This window comes from Peromyscus californicus, unplaced genomic scaffold (assembly GCF_007827085.1).
Source record: "Peromyscus californicus insignis strain IS unplaced genomic scaffold, ASM782708v3 Scaffold_15__1_contigs__length_86483966, whole genome shotgun sequence".
Lineage (NCBI taxonomy): Eukaryota > Metazoa > Chordata > Mammalia > Rodentia > Cricetidae > Peromyscus > Peromyscus californicus.
The window spans coordinates 29,269,666-29,290,593 of NW_026294447.1; positions in this window are offsets into that span (position 1 = coordinate 29,269,666).

Consider the following 20,928-nt stretch of genomic DNA (forward strand, 5'->3'; position numbering starts at 1 on the left):
TTGCCTGGCTACTGGCCAATCAGCATTTTATTTATACAGAGCGACATCCACAGCAATAAACAAATATAACAACACAACATTAAGAAACTACATATATAGAGTTTGGGAACTAAGGGCAATGATTATCAACATCAGACTAGGAACTGAGCATGAAAAGCACAGAAAGCTCCATATGGCCAGAGACTTTTTCCCCTCCCCTGGAAAGGAAAAATTATATTTGATTACAGAGAATGCTAACTGAGCATGGTTTAGAATGATTCCCTATTAAAACAGCTGTTCAACAATGTTAAGGGTGCAATAATTTCTACTGACATTTTCTTACTTTCTCACTGATTTAAGTGGACACACTTGCAGTTCATAAACTTAGAGTTACTAATTGCTTTAGAGATCTAAAGCTTTGATTCCTCTTTTGTACACAGCTAGTGAACATGTCGAAGATGAATGGCTTTTTTTTTTTTTTTTTTTTTTTTTGGTTTTTCGAGACAGGGTTTCTCTGAGTAGCTTTGCGCCTTTCCTGGGACTCACTTGGTAGCCCAGGCTGGCCTCGAACTCGCAGAGATCCGCCTGGCTCTGCCTCCCTAGTGCTGGGATTAAAGGCGTGTGCCACCACCGCCCGGCTTGATGAATGGCTTTTTACGTGACCTTCTGTCTCCATCTCGAGTACCAAATTCTTGCTTGGCATTCATTAGAATCCCAGTTCTTATCTACCTTCAGTGTAACTCCTCAGCAGGAGTCGGAGTACCGCATCACACACAGAATGATGATGTGTCCCTTATGCTGCTTGTGTTCTCTGCCTCTCACGCAAATACTTCACCTCACTGCTAGTGCTTCTGGAGAAAAGACAATTCTTAATGTGTGTGCCTGGCTTTCTGAGATCTGGCCACTCCCTCTCTCCTTTGTTTCTCACACATTCGATGTCATCGTCAGCTTTACACATGCTATTCTCTCTTTTTCTTTGCTTTTCATCTTTGGTGTTGGTGTTTTTATTGGGTGGTTTTTGGCTTTTGGAGGAAGCATTGTCAGTGCAGATGAGAAAGTTCTTTAAAACTATATTTATGTACAGAATTATGTGTGTTATTTTTTCTACAAATTCTTGCTTAACTGCAATTTCTTCATTTTCTTGAGTGTGAATTGTTTCCCAGGCTATGGTTCTATGTCAACACATATTATAGAACCATTGTAATTTCATAGCTTTTGGTATTTGTTTTATTCCTGCCCAGCCAAGCAAAGATATTTTCCCTTTTGTCTCAAATTAAGATGTTACTTGTAATTGTCATTATTAATATTATAATTATTAAATAAAATGGATAGTTTTGTTCTTTGATCTCAAAATGAAATAAACTATACCACAGTCTTTGAAAAAGAACAATCTCCAGTCCCGGAATGAGCTCTCAGCTTCTTTAGCTCCAAGTGTGTAAGTTGAAGGTTTTCTGTTTAGTAAAACCTGTATTCATAAACACCTTAAATTTTTGAGGAATGACACTTTTGAGATGTTAGTATTTCAGTTAGGCTCCTCAGCTCATGGGTATAACCTGTGAGATTTTCTTCATGTATCCTATAACTTTGTAAGTCACCATGTTGTTTACTTACACTGAATTACTTTATTCTTCAGATGTGCTTATGTGACAGAAATCTATTCCTATATTTGTAAGCTTTTTTTATCATTTTCCAAAATAAATTTATTTTATAAACATATGATTCTTAAATTTTTATCTCCTTCACTTTTTTATTTATTTATTTATTTAAAAGTATTTTTTTTTTTTTTTGGCTTTGAGGTTAAGCACTGTTTTTTCTTGTGTGCTAAACCTTTCTAAGAAAATCTTCCTCAGATATTTGAGGAGAAGGATATGTGCAAGCTGATTTGGGTTCTACCAAGTGCATATGTGTTTCAGAATCTTAGTTAGCACTTCAATTCTGTGAAAAAATTTAATGCTCTTATACGTCACTTAAAATACATTTAATAAGAACAAAACATGCTTCCGCTAGTTTGAAAAAAGCTGTCATAGATTGTTTGTGCTTAGGATCTGATGGTGTTTAGAAGAAATCATTCTTGTCTTTGCTCATAGAATAATGTTCCTCCTTCCCACAGAGACATACTTGCTTTGATTTCTGTTGGAATACAGCAATGCAAGAGATACTGATATGATAGAAATAAAAGCCATATACAAGATAAAAAACATATTTTGCAGTACACTCTCTGAATCCCATCATGGACAAATAAATGTATTTCAGATTATATAAAAAAGAAAAAGAAAAAGTAAAAGAACTATTCATCATTTCCAAATTTTTATTTTTAATATCCAAAATAAGATCATCTACTTTTTACTTAATATTGTACTTCAGTGGAACCCTTCGCATTTTCAAAGGGCAGCTACGAGTTTTGTTTAGAAAACACATACTTGAATAAAAAAAGACATTGCCCAAGGGTTAGGGTATGTGTTACCTGGTAAAACAACAACCTGTACAACGTATCAGTTTGCTATGTGCCTGCTAACAGTCTCACTGCCCACTTTGTCCCCACATTCTCTGAGATCAGAGCCTCTCAGAGGTGGCCCAGGGCAATACTATCCCAGTCTAACTGTAGCATTCTTTGCTCATTTGTTGGGTTCTGATTTCTTGTGTAAGACATTAATCTTAAATACTATCTCATTTTTCCCAGAAAGCACATTTTGAATGAACTCTTACTGCAATGCACCTTTTCAAGAATTACAGGGAAATAGTATTTGGTCTTTACAAAGCTAGAAACAATTTTCCTTGAAATTTGGATTTGAACAGTGACCTGGATGATAATATTTTTCACAAAGCAGACATATATTCCTTCAAAACCCTCTTTAAAAGCATTGTGTTGTAATTTGGGACATTATTTATGTTGAATAAAATTTCATTACCATGTGTATGACAGTTCTCAAGCACTACAGCAGAGAAGCATTTTGCTTGCTGGGGTGGATACCTGTGGTATATGGCAAAGCTGTGGATACATAGTCTTTCTTAATCATTGTTTTAACAGGCAAATCTATTTCTCTTTTGTTATCAAAGAATTTTCTCACATTTAAGCTTCAGTGTTGATAGTTTGGCATGAATTGAAATGTTGAAGAATTATAACCTTCCACTTTATTTTATAAAACCACTTGTTTAGTTTACAAATAATGTTTTTGATGCTTTTACCTGTAACAGAAGAACTAAGGACAATCTTTCCCCCTTGCGATAAGAAGCTGGTAAAGGAACAAAGCATGTGGGTAACAGAGAGAATGGGGATTAATCCTTAAAGGAGAGGGCTAACATAACCATCCTTTTCACTTAGACTTGATATCTGGGGTAGTCTGTAAACTCGAGATCAAAAATAATGTAACACTTAAGACTTTATGGGGTCATGTTTAGAAACACTGTAGTTTTTGGATAATTTTAATAACAAAATAAAAATTGGTATTTTTTCCATGGAATATGTTAATATTCTGAACTGACCCTTGGGAACACCCTGCATCCTGACATAGAAGCCTCTTCTTAAAGAAAATCTCCACCCCTTTCTCTCTCTCCTTCGACTTTTCCTCCCACAAGATGTGCAACCCCCCCTCTTCCTTCCTCTTTCTCTCTCACTCTCCCTCTTTCTGTCTTTCTGCCTCTTTATCCCTTTATTATAATAAACTCTCCACGTGGATGCAGCATCTGGGTTTTCTATGTCCACCCGCTGCCATGCCCGCATAGAGTGGGTCACCAGCCTCGGGGGTCCCTGCATATTAAATCATAACAGAATAAAATTAACAAAATGATTATCAATCTATATAAACATTTGCATGCACTCATCCTTTAATGTATATGTAAGCATATAGATTATAGTCCATGTAAGCTCAATCTTAGTCATGTATGTGATGGAGTTGGGGAACAAAAAGCAAAAGAGATAATTCAGCCTGAAAAAAGTCTTTCTGGTAAATAAAATGTGAAAGGAATGAGGGAAACACAAATTAGTTTCTAAAAAAACATTATAGAAATAATTGACAACAACTCACTAACTGATAACAAAAATCAATGGCTAAAACCTTGAGAAAGAACATAATAAAGAATAATACCATTGTCAAATTGTCTAGTAGTTCTTTGTATCTTCATCATTTTGCACATACTTTACATTTTTCTTACATTTTTAAGATTACAATAGATTACAATATAATTGTATCATGTGCTCCTTTATTTTCTTCCCTCTGAATCTCTGCATGTTCCTTTTCAAATTCATGTCCTCCCTTTTTACCAGATGTTATTACAGGCACACACATACACACACACACACACACACACACACACACACACACACACACACACACATATTTGTGTGTGTGTGTAATAAATATAACCTGATCAGTCTTCATAATGTGTGCATATTTTTTCAGTCCTGAACTTTTGATATGACTAACTGGTATGCTCTTCTCTGGGGAAAACTCTTTCCCAAACTCCCCGAATTCCTTAGTTGTCTGTAATTTTTTTTTTTTTTTTTTTGTAGGTGGTTGAGACCTCATGTTCTTTCCCAGGTCCACTTTAGCATGTCTATTGTTGTCTTTGTTCAGCTCATGATTATGCAGTCACCCATTTTTGCAGTCACCCATTTTGCATGTTTTTTTTACTGTTTAATTATATCCTATATTTATTCTATTATACACCTTTTCTTTAAAGATAGTTTTAAAATATGTTGAGAATAAATTAAAAAAAAAACAAAAGTTCAAATCACTAAAGAAATGCACCAAAAATGTTTTGCCACAAACATTAAATGATTATAGTAGAAATAAATTAGGAAAGTTAAAATAAGGAAACCGAAGAACACCCATCTCAACCAAGTTATCAATGTAAACGTCATCAGCTAAACCAAGAACATAGGCAATCTCTGACTTCTCCCACTGTTCTGCTGCAAATGCACAACACAAGCTTAATCTTGAGAAAACATTGAATGAACACAAACAGAGAAATAAACTCTAAAATAGTAAATGCAAAATTTTCCAACTTGATGGTCACCTAAGGTAAATAGTCAGACCTGTCCCAGATTAGTGGCTGTTCTTGGAACAGAACAATAAAATACAAAGTAGGGTGTTAGACTCCCTAACAGAGAGGACATTACCCATCACTGAAGGGGCAGGTGCCACTCTCATTATTTCTGCAGCATTCGTAATAGTACCATATGACCTTTAGTTACACTTTAGTTACTCTGACTATTGTATTATGGTATTGTAGTCATTGCCATTAGGGAAGCTAAAGATGTACAGGAATTCTTTATACCATTTTGTCAATAGACTATTAATTCTAATATTACTTCAACATATAGCATTTCACCAAGAAGTGAAGAATGTGTTCGTCAGATTTCTGTGACTGTGATAAAACACCAGAGATAAACAACTTAAAAGGAAGACACATTTAGGTCAGTTCGTGATTGCAGATGTGAATATCTGTGATCAGTCAATCCTCTTCTCTTGTTTCGTCAGACTTGTAATGAGGCAGCACATTTTATCCTGACAGAGAGTGCACAGTGGGCAAAGTTGCTTACTTCCAAGCAGTGAAGAAGTAGGGCAAGGAAGAGGAAGTGGCAAGTTGTCAATTTCTACTACAGGAACCAGCTTCCTACACAAGACCCCATCTCCCAAAAATTCAACTATCTCCCCACAGCATCATTAGCCAGGGCCAAACTTTTAATGGACAGCCTTTGTGGAGGGATTTAAAATCCAAACTTTTGTGACAAGGGCGATGTCTTAGCAGTTAGGTGAGCATACTGATTTAACAGAGGAACTGGGTTTGCTCTCTAACATCAGTGTTAGGTGGTTCATAACTGCAGCTTCTGCTCTCTAAGATCTGAAACCCTCTTCTGGCCACTGCTCTCTCTCTCTCTCTCTCTCTCTCTCTCTCTCTCTCTCTCTCTCTCTCTCTCTCTCTCACACACACACACACACACACACACACACACACACACACACACAAATTAAGAATAAAACTAAAATGAAATCCAAATACTAATTTATGGATTCTCTGTGACAAGTAAGAAAAAAATCAGTCAATTTAATGTCTCTTCTAACAGAAAAGAGAAGAGATCACAAAATACTGTCCAAAAAATATGGCCCAATGCATACTTAAGTGGTTGAAAAAACTTTACCCTCCTAGTCCAAATGGGCATTACAAGTATGATCAATGAACACCTTGTTTGGATACATCACACATACAGTTAAACTGTTACTGGCCAAAGCATCTTAATTGAGATTAATTTCTGCTAGTCGTTTTTGTTATTGTCTACTAATTACACAGTTCCTACTCTCACTTTCTTTAATCAGAACTTTCATGACTGCTTATTCCACCAATTCACAACTACTCTCTGACATTTTGAGTTGACTTTTAAAATTCTTATTAGCCATTTAGTTTTTATCCTAACTACACGACAAGGAACTTAATAGCATCCTGACTGTGCCCTTTCTATTCATTTCAATGTTCATGCACAAAGAAATTTTTTGTTTTTCTGTTGTTTAGTTTGGAAATTTATAACTTGGTTAACTTCATACAAAACCTTACTCAAATTGCATTCCTGTATTTCTCACATGGGAATTGATTTTTCTCAGATTTTGAATTGTTCTTTGTATCTTTTCTTTTTACTCCTTTTGAGTATTTTGTTCTGTTTACATATATCCTATACTTCCTCTATTCGGTACCTTTTCTTTCTTTACAAATAATCTGCAAATATCATTGAAAATTAATAAAAGAAAGTTAAAAAAGAAAATCATCATGCACTGACAAAAAGTGTATTGCATAAAGTTCATGGAAGAACTATGAACCATGTTGTTCAATACACATCCTTACTGCTGTCACATAAATTTCCTAAATACTGATGCTAACTCATTTATCATCCATTCTTTCTCATACCTACACTGTAAGTGTATCTAATGTTGAGGACTAGCCTGACCAGTCAAACAGTCCTTGAAGGGAGGAGTGAGGAGTAAGAAATAATAGATAATGAAATATATAGACATAGACGTAAAGGAAAAGACAGAGACACAGGGTAGCTTTGTGAGGGCTCTGGGTCAATACCACAGTCACCTCAAGTTTATTCTTAATGGGCTTTGTATAAACGAACAAGGGGAGAAGCAAAGACCTCCTCCTTTCAAGATCAAGGTAAAAAGTACAAACAAGTATAGACCCTTGCTTAATTTTCAAAACACCTGGTAACCATGCCTTAAGGAAAAGCATCTTGTAATTAGGCCTTGAAGTATAAGATACATGGTAACCATGCTTTTGGCCAAAACATTCTATTATGCTGCCTTGAGTGCAAAGCAAACTTGGACTCTCTGACCCTGAGTCAAGGTAGAATAAGACCTCACTATGGAGTCTCTGTGGGCCCCCACAGTCTAGTTCATTTAAATTTTTAACATTAGAAAAATGAGACATCATGTAGAATTTCTGACCACAGTTATGGATTCTTTGCAGCTCAGTTGTCTTCTTGAGTTTTCTTTTTATTTCTGTTGTATAATTATCATTCATTTTTATTTGGTGGGAAATTTTATCGTTCTGCAGGATTTCACCAAATATTCATAAGCCTGAAATTCCTCTCCATAAAGTGAGTAGCTGGTAAATTGACTCTCTACCTCTTCACTAACAAATTTCATATTGCAGTACCCATGCCATGATCATAAGAAAACTATGAAGGGAATTTGTGTGCTTCAGAACTCCCTGGCAAAGACACAACCAATTGGAGTACTATTTTACAGCCCTTTTAGAGCTGCATGTCAATCATAGAACTCAACAACTTGTCTTATTTGAAGAACAAGATTCCAAGCATATTAAGATACATTGATAAAGCCTGCAAGGTAGCAACATCCGAAATGTCCTCCATGACTCACTTGGGGATGGCTATTTGCATATAGTTCTGTGGAAAAATGTTCAAATCCTGGTCATTAACTCCACTTCTGCTGAGATGTGGTGGTAACTTTAGGTTAAATGTAAATATAAACTACAGCCACCTCTAGATTTGACAAGATGAAAATCCACAGTCATATGGCTCTGGACTTCTGCCATGTGCAATCTTGTATAAATGTCTCTGAACTTAGAATGGTTCACACATTGAAATTCAAAGAGGTTCTAATAGCTCCAGGGTTCATTTAAGGGCCTCGGACTGGATCTCCACAGCAGAGTTCAATGCTTCTGGGCCACTGTTGCTGCCTTTCAGTGAACATTAAAGGCTTTCTGCTTTTTCTGTGGGATTTAAAAAATTATTATTGTCTCACATAGTACATATCATCGGAAGTGTCCACTTCCTCCCTTATGCCAGGCTCTTCCCTGCATCTCCCCTCTCTCCCAGATCCACCTCCCTTCCACCTCTTCTCAGAAATGAACAGACATCCCAGGGACACCAATCAAATATGGCAAACCAAGCTACAATAAGACCAGGCACATATCATCATATCAAGGCTGGATGAGGCAATCCAGTAGGAGGAAAAAAGTCCCAGAAGCAGGCAAAAGAGTCTGAGACAGTACCTGCTTCCTCTGTTAGGAGTCTCATGAGAACATCAAGCTACTCAGCCACAACATATATGCAAAGGACTTAGCTCAGTCTCCCCTAGGTTTCCTGATCTCTGCTAGCCACCATGAGTCCTGGTTAATTGATTCTGTTGGTCATGTTCTAGTGGTGTCCTTGACTTCCCCTGGTTCCTCCAAACTTTCCTCTCCCTTTTCCACAGGACTTCTCAAGCTCCACCTAGTGTTTGTCTGTGGGACTCTGCTTCCATTCCCATCAGTTATTGCATGAAGTTTCTCTGGTCTCTTAGATGAGGATTCTGCTAGGCTCCAGTCTCAGAACACTCTGCAGGCAGGACAAACTGTAGGTCAAAATTTTGTGCCTGGGTTGGTGTTCCAATCCTTCCACTTGAGGTCTTGCCTGGTTACAGAAGATGGCCAGTCCAGGTTCCATGTCCCCCATTATTAGCAATCTGTACTAGAGATAACTCTCCTATATTCCATGGAATTTCCATTATACTAGATTTCCACCTTGCCTGTCCATGAAATGCTCCCAATTCCAGTTCTTTCTCCCAGATGCTCCAATAGGGCAACAGGTGAGTGAACAGTACTGGGATTTTTTTCTTTTTTAGGGTAATAATTCTATCCCATCAACAATGCATTGATTATTGTTTTCCTTGAAATTAGTTTTGTTTTTTTTTAAACAAACACTTAAGGAAAACAATAAGTGAGCTGTTGCTAACAGAATATGCCATTCCTAGTGTAGATGTATCCAACCTTCTTATTAAATAATAAACACAGAACCAATGCAAAGAAGAAAGCCAAGAGGTCAGAGCTAAGAGCTAAAACCTTACCCTTCCTCCTGCAGTGGTCCTACCTCTCCGAACCAGAGCTACCCCTGTGTTAAAGTCTTTATATAGAGTTCCTGTCCTGCCTTCTCATTGGTTGTAAACCCAACCACATGACCGCCTCCTCACAGCCTGTCTGTATAGGCCTCCAGGTTTTCCATGATTGGTATTAAGATTAAAGGCATGTGTATCCAATAATGGCTGTATCCCTGAACACACAGAGACTTACCCAGCTCTGCCTACTAAGTGCTGGAATTACAAGCGTACGCTACCACTGCCCTGCTTTCCTATGGCTTGCTAATAGCTCTGACCCCCGGGCAACTTTATTTATTAACATACAAATAACATTTTAATACAAATAAAATATCACCATATTTCCCCTTTTCTATTTTAATAAAAAGGAAAAAAAAGAAAAAGCTTATAACTAATATAAGAAAAACTATATACAAAAGTACAATAACTATATACAATATATACAAGTAATAAATACCTAAACAATGTCTAGTCCATTTGTATTTGACAAATTCAGAGAAAATAATTTCATTATCTATTCTATTTTGGTAAGTCCAAAATGTATCCTAATTAATCTTCAACTATAACTAACTAACCTTCAACTATAACTAACTAATCTTCAACTCCCTCAGAGACCCAAGAAGGAAATAATATTAGCTAACAAAAATAAAAACAGGAAGTGCACATAAGCAACCTCCAAAAAATTTGTGAGTTGACAGAAACAGACAGCTGTCTGGACAGTCACCTGAGGTTTCTCCGAAGTGCTGGGGCATCATCTTCAGCCTATAGGCCCAGCATATCCGACAGACTCATTTGTGAAGCAGGATGTACACAAGGTCAACAGTTCAACCTCACATTGAGTGAGAGTAGTCCATGTACCAGAAACACCTGAATTCCACCAGTGTCATGTCATGATTCAGGATTTCAAATTCTGGAAATTGCTGATGGTTTTCCAACTCAGCTGTCCATTCTTCCTGGCTGTGTATATATGGCTTCATCTCAGCATCCCATTCTTCTCCATATCCCTCCATCAAATGCCAGTCTACTATTGAGAGGCGTGAGCTTAGTTACTCTTCAAGAATAACTGTTTCAGCTGCTGTTCCATTGCACATCAGAGGCCATCGGCCCACTGCCTGTTCAGCTGCCTTCGAAGAAAAGGGCACTGTACCTTTTTCGAATTGCGAAGGCCACTTCAGGGATGGTGCCATATTGTCCTGGCCTCTGAAGATGCCTTTTGATAAAGCCATAACCACACTTGTTTTGGCAAGAATCAGTAATCCTTTGTTTTATGTCCTGTTTGTCCATTTTGTCCTGTTGATTCGAGGATACTTTGTTGTCCAGTGGCTAACTTTTGCCACAATGAAAGTTAACTCCAATGCAGTTTCTTCAATGCCCATATTTTCTCTGAAGTAGATTGGTACTGCCAGGAGCCGACATGTCTCATAGTCATAACAAAAAAGAAAAATTTTCTAAGTTATTAAAACATTTTAAATGCCATATTCTGTAGATCTCTGAAGGGTTTGAAGATAACCTGTCTATCTAAAATATATCTACTCAATCTTGAAAACATACCTAATATAACTACAAGTTCTATTATAATATCTAACTACTAACTTTCATTTCTTTATATCCTAATAGTTGGTAATAACATTCAAGGATCAGAAAATTGCATTACATTGTTAGATGAACGGTACAATTAGAAAAATATATATAACATTTTCTAACAATATCAATTTCAATATATATAATTTGTATACAATATAAAACAATCCAATCCAATGTAAAGTATTTACATTTTTCTTTTCTTTCTTTCTTTTTTTTTTTTTAATAAGAACCTTAAATCTAATCTCCTTTGCTTAGCCTTTTTCCTAACCCTTGACAACAACTTGTAACCAACCCCCCTAATCAATGAAAATTATCCCAGACCCAAAACCCATTAAAAGACCAAAAAAAAACCCAACCGCCCCACACCACCTCTTTGGGAATGTGGGCGTCGTATTCTTGAAATTGCTTCCTGCTGGGTATGGGCGAAGGTATCTTTATCCTGAAAGAAAAATTTTAGGTTAATTGTCAAATTCTAGGAAAGGTAAATATATCCTTCGTTATCCAGTCTGTGTATAATGCCAAAATTCAGGGTTTATCTCAAATCCTTATTCAAGTAGTCTTTGAGACTGGATCATCTCAGCTAGCTCTTCTCAAAATTGCTCTGAGCACTTTGTAGTTCAAAGCTGATCTGTAGATGATGTTTGTCAGCTTAGTGATGTTATTATTGTCCACGTGGAATTGTTGTTGTTGTGGGGCCCCATCTTCTTCCTGGAGACTTCAGTTGATGTTAGGCCTAACCGTGATTTCCTGCAAAAAACTGATAAGAGACTCGAACACAAAGACTATATATGCGACTTTTTAGAATTAGTTAGTACTCTATATGACCATTTATATCTTAACAAAGTTTAAAATGTATATATATCTATATATATTGATCTTGTAAATTTTGATATAAAATTCATACTTTAAGAAAAGTTTAAAGAATCAGAATAGAATCAAAGAGTTGAGATTCGTAATAGAATAGTCCCTTAATTAATTTGGCTTTTCTCCTGTCCCATAGCAGAAGATGGCTCTTTTCCTCTGGCATGATACAGGGAGTTTGCATTTTCCTTTTAACAACATGCTTGAGTTTAAAGAAGGAGAGAGCCATTCTCCAACTCCAAAGTCAGCTTTAAATTTTAATTGAACTGGGACTATTAGAAGTTAAATAGTGTTAAATCTTTAAAGAAAAGCAGAAACAAACATTTAGGAAGACATAAAATTTTTTTAGATAACATACCCATACGCCATTTCACTCTGTTTCTTAGGATAGATGATTTGTTCCTTTTCTTCAGTTGTCTCATTTGTCCAGTGTTCTTCAAATTCGTTAACCTTCATTCTCCTAAAAGATAAAAACAAAAACCTTTCCCCAAGGTTTTTTGGGGATGTTCCTTTTTGACAAGTTATCTGATTAAATGAAAAGGCATGTGTTACTGGTGTAAGTTAGTTTAAATTGGATGTTTACGATAGTTGATGAACTATCACCTCCTCTAATTAAGAGGTCTCTCTTGTTCAAATCGAACCTTTATCAATTTTGATGGTACCCACAGCTTATCTTCTCCTGTAGAAATAAAAGCAAAACCTCGTCCCCAACGTAACACATACCCTGGTTTCCATTCTGAGGTCAGCACATCCTTAAAGTATATAGGTTGATTTAATTCTGTAGTTTTTTCTATTATCCAATGTCTCTCTGCAGCTGTTGTTCCTTTCTCATTGGCATTGAGAAAATTCAAAGTTAATAGAGCATTATGTAGTCTATTTCTGGGGGTTTTTGTTACTCCTTTTTGTTTATTTAGCATATCCTTTAGAGTTCTGTTTGATCTTTCTATAACTGCTTGACCTGTAGGATTATGTGGTATACCTGTAACATGGTTTATATTATAATAAGCAAAAAACTGTTTCATTTTAACAGAGACATATGATGGAGCATTATCAGTTTTGATTTGTGCAGGTATACCCATAATGGCCATAACTTCTAGCAAATGAGTGATTACAGAATCAGCTTTTTCAGAACTCAAAGCAGTTGCCCATTGAAATCCTGAATAAGTATCGATAGTGTGGTGTACATATTTCAGTTTTCCAAATTCTGCAAAGTGAAACACGTCCATCTGCCAGATTTCATTCCTTTGAGTACCTTTTGGGTTACATCCAGCTGGTAATGGCGTTTGATTGTAGAAGGAACAAGTAGGACATTTCTTTACTATTTCTTTGGCTTGTTGCCAGGTTATGGAAAAATCCTTTTTTAAACCTTTACTATTTACATGATGTTTTTTATGAAATTCTGAGGCCTCCAGCACATTTCCTATCAATAATTTATCAATCTCATCATTGCCTTGTGCTAGAGGGCCTGGCAGACCAGTATGGGATCGGATGTGAGTTATATATAAAGGATGACTCCTTTTTCTGATTGTATCTTGTAATTGAATAAATAATGAAGTTAATTCTGAAGCATCGTGGATAAATTCTGCAGTCTCAATATGTAATACTACTCTTTCAGCATACTGAGAGTCAGTTACTATATTGAGAGGTTCTGAAAAATCCATTAATACCAACAGAATAGCATACAATTCTGATTTTTGAACTGAATTATAAGGACTTTGAACCACTTTACTTAAATTTTCTGATTTGTAACCTGCCTTTCCTTGTTTGTTGGCATCTGTATAAAATGTACGAACTCCAGATATGGGTTTTTCCCTCACAATTCGAGGCAAGATCCAATCAGCTCTCTTTATAAGATCAATTCTATTGCTTTTGGGATATTTGCTGTTAATTTCTCCCAAAAAATTACTACAAGCTTTTTGCCAAGCTTCATTTTCTATCCATAATTTTTCAATGTCCTCCTTAGTTAAAGGTACGACAATTTCTGCTGGGTCTATTCCTGCTAATTGACGAAGTCTCAATTTTCCTTTCCAAATCAAGTCAGAGATTTTTTCCACATAAGTTTTTAATTTTTTATTTGGTTTATTTGGTAAAAATATCCATTCCAATATAATATCTTCCCTTTGCATTAATATTCCTGTTGGGGAATGCCTAGAAGGTAAAATAACCAAAATGCAATCCAGCTTTGGATCAATACGATCTACGTGCCCTTCATGTACTTTCTTTTCTACCAAGGCCAATTCTTTCTCAGCTTCAGGTGATAATTCTCTTGGACTATTTAAGTCCTTATCACCTTCTAAGGTTTTAAACAAATTATTCAGTTCATCATTTTTTACCCCAACAATAGTTCTTAGATGAGAAATGTCTCCAAATAATCTTTGAAAGTCATTAAGAGTCTGTAGTCGATCTCTCCTAATTTGCACTTTTTGAGGTCTAATTTTTTGAAGTTCTATTTTATATCCTAAATAATTAATAGAATCTCCTCTTTGTACCTTTTCTAAAGCAATTTGTAATCCCCAGCAAGGCAAAATTTTCTTTACTTTTTCAAACATTCTTTCTAAAGTATCTGCATTTGAATCAGCTAATAAAATGTCATCCATATAATGATAAATTATAGATTTAGGAAATTTTTTACGTACCACTTCTAATGGCTGTTTTACAAAATATTGGCACAAAGTTGGGCTATTCAACATTCCCTGTGGGAGAACCCTCCATTGAAATCTTTTAACCGGTTGAGAATTATTATAAGTAGGCACTGTGAAAGCAAATCTTTCTCTGTCTTTTTCTTGTAAGGGTATTGAAAAGAAACAGTCTTTTAAATCAATAACTATGAGAGGCCAGCCTTTTGGTAACAGAGTAGGTAAAGGAATTCCAGATTGTAAAGAGCCCATTGGCTGAATTACTTTGTTAATTGCTCTAAGGTCTGTTACCATTCTCCATTTACCAGATTTTTTTTTTATAACAAATACAGGAGAATTCCAAGGGCTGGTTGATTCTTCAATATGATGAGCATTTAACTGTTCTTCCACCAGCTCTTGTAAAGCCTGGAGTTTCTCTGTTGTTAAAGGCCATTGCTGAACCCATACAGGCTTGTCTGTTGACCATTTTAAAGGTAGAGCTGTTAATGTTTTTGGAAGATTATCAGTTGTTGTGCCCTGTTCTTGTATGACATGGATGGCTGGTGAGCACTCATTAGAATAATATCTTTTAATATTTCTCTCAGAAACATGTACTAATTTATGATTTGTTTCTGAGATTGGAGGGATATTAATCTGAGTATTCCACTGTTGTAATAAGTCTCGACCCCACAGGTTCATAGCTATGTTAGCCATATATGGTTTTAATTTTCCTTTCTGTCCTTCTGGACCTATACATTCAAGCCATCTTACACTTTGTTTCACTCTAGATAATGTCCCAATTCCTAAGAGTTGAATGTTTACCTCCTGAAGAGGCCAAGTTGGATGCCAAAATTCTGGTGCAATTATGGTAATGTCAGCACCTGTGTCTACCAAACCAGACAACAAAACACCATTTATTTTTATTGTTAGTTTTGGTCTTTGTTCATTAATAGAAGTTTGCCAAAAAATTTTCTTTATGTTTTTTCCTGTATTTCCTATTTTCTCTGTTTCATCATCTCGACTAACATGATTTATTCCAATAGACATTTGGTTATTTAGTTGCTTTGAGTAGGGGTTTCCTCTACAACTGCAGGAAAGGTTTGAACTGGATTTACTGTGGGGGCCTGCCTGAGGCCCCTCTGGGAGTTTCCCGAAGTTCGAGGCAGAGGGTTACCCTGTCTGTCCCTTGTTGATCTACATTCGTTGGTCCAGTGTTTTCCCTTACCACACCTTCTGCATACTCCAGAAGGAAGGGGCATTCTGTTGCCAGTGTTCCTTGAATAAACATTATTTCTAGGAATGACCTGTTTACAATCCCTTTTCAAATGTCCTTGCTTTCCACATCCAAAACATCTAACATTGCTCAAACCTTTTGAAATTGCTTTTCCTACCCACATATCATCATGGTCATAAGCCTCTACATTAACTGTATCTCTAATCCAATCTTCCAAAGGTGCAGATCTTGCCTTTAACGGCCTAATTATTCTTTTGCACGCTGTATTTGCATTCTCAAAGGCTAAAGATTCAATTATTATCTGACTAGCCTCTGAATTCGGGACCATTTTTTGTACTGCTGAAGTCAATCTTTGTAAGAAATCTGTGAAAGATTCTTTGGGGCCCTGTATAACCTTTGTAAATGACTCAGTTTTTTTTCCTGGTTCTTCAACTCTGTCCCATGCATTCAAAGCTGCCGTTTTACATAGAAGTAGGGTTTGGACATCATATGAACACTGTGTTTGTACTGAAGCATATTGGCCTTCGCCAATAAGCTGATCCTGGCAGACTTGTATTCCGCTATCCCTCCATTGTCTTTCTATATTTTTAGCCTCATTACTGAACCACATTTTCCACTGGAGATTTTGTCCGGGTTCAAGAACAGCCTGTGCCAATTCCCGCCAGTCCTTTGGTATAATCCTATTACAAGTTGACCAGGTGTTTAACATTTGCTTTACATATGGGGAGTGCATGCCATAAGATGCTATTGCCTCCTTAAATCTTCGTAAGTCTAACATTTCAACTGGAACCCAAGTATTTTGTTCATTCTCTTCATCAGGTAGCTGCTGTACGGCTACTGGATAAATTAAGGGTGATTGTGTGAAAACTGGCTTTCTTTCTGTAACCTTACGATCCAATTTTGAAACAACTTCACTATTTATTTCTTCTGTCTGAATTTGAATTTCTCTATAATTCATTTTTACCGGTTTAACAAGTTTTTCTAAGACTGTTATCCTGGCACTTAAGTTGACGATCTTTTTAAATAGTAAAATGAGGATAAGAAAAGTAATAAACTGAATAATTCGATCAATATTAATCTTTTCATATAGTTGTTCCATTGTCAGAGTGCCTAAAATTTCAAACAAAGCCCAATTTTCTTCCAATGTACACATAAAGCCCATTTTTTTTTTTTTTAACGTAGAAAAAAATTCTCTTTTAAATAGATATGTTAATTGACTTACCAAGTCTGGGTAGAACAGTAGAATCCCAGGGAATTTCACAGCCACCTGGTGTTCGAGGTGTGAATCCAGCGAGAGAGAGAGAGAGAGAGAGAGAGAGAGAGAGAGAGAGAGAGAGAGAAAATGTAGCCGCTTGAGCCGAGTCAAGCCTTGGCTTTACAGGCAGGGGCCCTGTTCAGCAGGGCAGGTCTGAGTTGTTTGTAGCAGTTGCAAGTAGCTCCAGCTGCGGGTCAGTCAGGCCTGGGCCCAAGCTAGGCAGCTGGGCCGCCCAGGCTGGAAACCGGACCTGCCGCCAAGCCAAGCCAAGCGGTTTTTAATGAATTCTTGTCACGTTGGGCGCCAAATGTAGATGTATCCAACCTTCTTATTAAATAATAAACACAGAACCAATGCAAAGAAGAAAGCCAAGAGGTCAGAGCTAAGAGCTAAAACCTTACCCTTCCTCCTGCAGTGGTCCTACCTCTCCGAACCAGAGCTACCCCTGTGTTAAAGTCTTTATATAGAGTTCCTGTCCTGCCTTCTCATTGGTTGTAAACCCAACCACATGACCGCCTCCTCACAGCCTGTCTGTATAGGCCTCCAGGTTTTCCATGATTGGTATTAAGATTAAAGGCATGTGTATCCAATAATGGCTGTATCCCTGAACACACAGAGACTTACCCAGCTCTGCCTACTAAGTGCTGGAATTACAAGCGTACGCTACCACTGCCCTGCTTTCCTATGGCTTGCTAATAGCTCTGACCCCCGGGCAACTTTATTTATTAACATACAAATAACATTTTAATACAAATAAAATATCACCATATCCTAGCAAGTCAGTAATTGAATAAAATGTGTAAGTTTTTATTTTACTTAATGATAACATAATATATTCTTGTTTCACATTTTTATATTTAGCAGCAGATTTCAATGTTTGCTACTACACAACACAGGGCTGGTGGAGGACTCATTGTAGAAGTCACTCATCACACCTGACAATCTGATTCAATTCCTTGAACCCACATAGTTGAAGGATAGAAGACAAAATTGATTCTTGTATTGTTGTCCTCTGATACACACACACACACACACACACACACACACACACACACACACACACACACACTCACACACACACACACACACACACATTCCATGGCACATAGAGACCCTAATATGTATACCCTCCCCCCTAAAGTTTTGATATATACACTTTTATAAAAATAAGTTAAAAAAAGCTGCCTTACCACAATTGAGAATGATAATATAGTGATCATGTAACTTATTGTCTGAATATGAACATTTCTGAGACTGAGAATTGCTTCAAAATAATCCATAAACAGAACTGTCCTGAGCAAATCAAGACATATGGTCACCATGAGTTTTGGAGGATGTGTATATACTGAGTTCTCTTTAAAAATAACGAATGTTACTCCCCCTGGTGATTAACTACACAACCAATCTTTCTACTTTCATAAATAGTTATGAATGTTTAAATAAAATAGCATAGTTATAAGTTACTTAGAGCTTTCCTGACTTATGTAATTGTTTAAAATGCTTTTGCATTTTCTGTGAGTGAATATTTTTTACATTGATTTACGTGTGTATGTGTGTGTGTGTGTGTGTGTGTGCACATTCACATAATGCATGAACATTTGGATGCATGCATTGTATTTAAAAACAGTGTGGCAGTGGCCTTGGAGAGTGTGAGGCAAGGAGCACAGTGGAAAGTCACTCACACCCTGCAGACAGCACTCACATAGAGGTTTTTATTGGAGGCAGGAGGGAGAGAGAGGAGCTGAGGAGAGAAGAGGAAGAGGAAGAGGAAGAGGAAGAGGAAGAAGAAAAGAAGAAGAAGAAGAAGAAGAAGAAGAAGAAGAAGAAGAAGAAGAAGAAGAAGAAGAAGAAGGGAAAAAGGGACTAGAAAGGGGAAGACAGGAGATGCAGTCGTGACCTGGGAAGAGAGAGGAAGAGAGAAAGAGAATGAGAGAGAAAGGTGGGCAGAGCCCACCTCTTAAAGGGGGCCTAGTGCATGCACAAACAGGTTAAACAAATGGGCTGTGTAGGATGATGTTGTTAGGACCCTGAGCAGACCAAGGTACTGACTACTGGCTAAGTTCCCAGTGGGCTGGCCAGTAATGCTTAAATACTAACATGTATCCCATGGCCCACTTGTGAGATCAGGGGACAACTTGTGAGAGTTGATTGTACTCTTTCACAATGTGGGTTCTGGTGATCAAACTCAGGTTGTCTGGCTTGATGGAAAGTATCTTTACTGTCTAGACATGTGGCCAACTACTTTTATGAGTTTAGATGAACACTTAACTGTAGAGAGCCGTGCACGGCCGCGCCTCAAAGATGGCGCCGGCATCCGGCTTCCGCCTTTCCGATGGCGGGTGTTCTCTGGGATAAACAACTCCTTATTTGGCTTGGGCGTGGAATTTGGCTTGCTTGCGTATGTCTGACCCTATCGGCATTGTCTACGTGGCACTACGGGGTTGGTTGCCCAGTGGCTATAAAGGGCGTGGGCTGGCTTTCCCTGGGGTCAGAAGATTGTTCAAGGTTCCTGAATAAACGGCAGAAAGAAGAGCTCGGTGTTGTGTCTTCCTTGCTGGTCCCTTGCTGGTCGAGGTGGTCGCGACACTTAACAATTGTCTTTTAGTTTCAAAGTTGGCTATTTATATTTTATTCAATTACTAAGGAAAAATATATAATATTTTTGAAAATTTTTATTTGGATGTAATCACCTTATTTTCTGAAAGATAAGGAGGATATAATTTATTTCTAAGTAGAATGCTTCATAGTTTTTTCTCTCAAATATTTGTAATGATTATAAACACCATTCTTGAAGTGACTGTTGATATAGGCATTATTCTAGTTTGTTATATAACGGTCACTTAGTTAACACCACATATACATTTATTTTCAGGCTCAGTTATTGGAGTTATGAACTGGGTTTCCTATTTTATTGAATTACCCCTCTTATTCCATGGATGTGAATAGTCAGCATTCTGTGTATGCAATGACGTAGAACAGATATCCAACATTTTGGTAATTCCTGCATATTTATCCACACAGTAAGAATAGGGCCAAAAGAAATTCCTTCCTGCCAGGCAGTGGTGGCACACGCCTTTAATCCTAACATGCAAGAGGGAAAGGCAGGCAGATCTCTGTGAGTTTTGAGGCCAGCCTGGGCTACAGAGTGAGTTCCAGGAAAGGCAACAAAGCTACACAGAGAGAAACCCTGTCTCGAAAAATCTAAATAAATAAATAAACAAATAAATAAATAGAAATTCCTTCCCACCTCTTCTTTATCCAGTCAACCTTTACCAAATCATCCAAAATTACTTGAGATACTTGCCTATTGTTTTCAGATTTATTGAAATTTCAGTTCAAATTTTAAACTAAATAATTGTCATTTTCTCCAAGACTAGAAGTCAATTGAATTTTTTATTGTTTTTATTATTGCATGTGATGGATGTGCAGTATCCCTGAGTCTCCTACAATTCATCTTGCCATCTTTTAACAGATCTTTGCTAGCAAATAACTGAGGTTCTAGTCATTTCTGAATATCTTGGCCCATCTGTGAAGTACACACTATTCAAGGTCTAATTATGTAATTAAAAAAAAAAACCTGTTATTTTTCAGTTCCAACATTATTTCCAGAGAAACAATTTATAAGGTAGGATGTACAAGTCTTTTAAGAATCTACAAAATTTTATGTTCCCAACCAATAGCTCCCCTTCTTTAGGGCAACATCTTTATTTTTTCCAAGCTTAAAAAAATGCTGCTTTTGGTTATTATTTTTTTTTACACACATAATGGCTTTATGGCCCATTTTATGGCTGATATTTTCCTTAAACTATGACATGTTTTCAGCATCATTTTCTCATCTAAGATACATCTAATTTTAAGGAAATAAAACAATTTACATCCAAAATGAGTCCAAGTAGCAAATGCCTATGTTGTGGAAAATTTACTATGCTAAATATGAAGTGTTTGGTTATTTTGTCCAAATCTCTTATTGTTGTTTGATTCATATAAAGAACTGCTGTAAAATGAAATATTCTGATGACCGAAAAATAGAGG